Source organism: Etheostoma spectabile, chromosome 10 (genome assembly GCF_008692095.1).
Source record: "Etheostoma spectabile isolate EspeVRDwgs_2016 chromosome 10, UIUC_Espe_1.0, whole genome shotgun sequence".
Classification (NCBI taxonomy): domain Eukaryota; kingdom Metazoa; phylum Chordata; class Actinopteri; order Perciformes; family Percidae; genus Etheostoma; species Etheostoma spectabile.
Window position 1 is genome coordinate 24,800,647 of NC_045742.1, and position 1,969 is coordinate 24,802,615.

The 1,969-nt window shown below is 45.8% G+C and overlaps 1 long non-coding RNA gene across 1 annotated transcript in view; it reads right to left on the bottom strand.

Annotated features, from left to right (window-relative positions):
• LOC116696478 (uncharacterized) overlaps positions 1-1,969 on the bottom strand; it is a 16,204-nt gene that overhangs the window by 724 nt on the left and 13,511 nt on the right. The gene's annotated exons all lie outside the window — the stretch shown is intronic.

The window sequence follows — 1,969 nt, forward strand, 5'->3', positions numbered from 1 at the left end:
TTCTATTTTACAGAGTGACAGCATCCTGATTACCATTTGTCTTTTTTACTTTCCAGTGATGCCCAAAGGAGCTGTGAATGACAGAGCCATCAGCACACCAAAAGGTACGATAGGAATTCAGCCACAGAGCACAGAATACACTCACCTAGTCAACTGTGGGTGCCACCAAAGCAGTTTTCTCAGGCCAGCATAGTTTTTTATATTATTGCAATGGGAGCGGCGTCTATTGACAAATGCAGCAGCTTGACGAGGCCCATGTCCTACCTGTTTTTGTTTCTGGTCACTGAGTGCTGATAAATTCTTTAGGTAAAACTAACACTTGCACTTAACACTTTTACCCAGTCAGTCCAACACGTGAGGGGAAACGGGAACATTTTTATTCAGTGGTCATAGCAACCACATGCAACCAAAGCGTCTAGGGCTCTGACACACACCACCCAACGCCGCACTGAAGCAGAAAAGGCAGTCGACTGACCGTATCCCCCGAGTTGGTCAAAAAAAAATTTTCTCGGGCACACCAAGGTGGCATGCGCGCGAGACATACTACGTCGTCCCACACAGAAGGCGGCCCTTATCTGGATTGTCGCCCAAAAAATGACGACCGCAGGTGATTGAAACAGACTGTCGTGCGGCTCTTTTGGAATACAATCTCATATTTCACAAAGATAGTTCACATAAAAGTGTTTCCGAAAACATTTTAAGCTAGAATAGGCCGTGCATGTTGCTGAACTGTCTTCATTTCTGTGGAGGGAAAAGTTTATTTTGCACTTTTGACCTTGACACAGCTAATTGGGTCACTTGTATACTTGTTGATTCACTGTTGTATAACTATTATATTGGTTTGTGTTTTCATTTATCAACTGTATATTGTTTTGTGTTTCATTTATCATTGTTTTATACTAGCAAGCCTATAAACCTGTTGATCCCATATCATACTCATGCTTTGACACCGGCTTTCCATCCAGCTCATTTTTGAGAGACGGCGCTCCTGTTTTGAAACAGGTTTCGAGGCAGGTGCGCCGGACTCACGGTCGGCTGGGACGAAGACGGGCAATCCTCGCTCCCCCACTATCCCTTGTTTGTTAAAGAAATAAAAAGACGGAGAAACCCCCCAGTCCACAGTCAGCTGCGAGTCACGTACGACGTCCAGACCACGTTGATGCTGCTCTGTCCGACTGACGGCTCTCCAGTCCGTGTCAAGGTAAGCTTAGGAGTTGTGTTTACTCTGGCATCACGTACTGAGTACATACTGTTTGCATGCTGTTTGCTTGTGCTGTTTCTGTGGGGAAATAAAGTGATACGTTTTTTTAAGCAGAAAACAGTCTGTGTGATTATTGACAGTGTGAGCTTGATACTCATAGCTGTGCTGTCTCCTGTTGGAAGTTAAGAGATATTCATTTTAGCAGAAAGCGGCGCTTGATGTGTTGATAGTGTGAGCCTGTCAAACACATCTGTACTGTATTTTGTGACAGGTAAAGGGACAATTTACCTGGCGGGAAAAAGTGTATTTGTGGTTATTTGCTTGTAGTCGACCACTGCGATCCTGTCAAAGATTTCACAAACAATTTCAGATCCACCCAAAAGTCTTGTAAAAGATTTGTCAGATTTGAGAGTCACCCTCCCGCTCGCCATGTCCGGTTAGCACTCCACTAGTCACTAGTCGACAAAGGAAGGTTGGACGGCCCCCCCGACAGACGACGGCACGGAAACATCGACCAACTCGATTCAACCGACCGGGTCGGGTTGTGTGTGTCAGGGCCTTAGCTAAAAAAACCCCCGTGCTTCCAAAGTTCTGCCACTGGAAGTTCTTTTGTTTTGTTGTTTGTGGAAACCTCATTGGTGGACAAAGCCTCATGAAGTAACCACCAGCTTTTCTTCAAACCAAGCGATTTGGTTGGACACGAGCCACATGGACCAACCGACCCTGAGGTTGTCAAGCCCAGACCCAAGTCTGGAAATAGGCACGTGG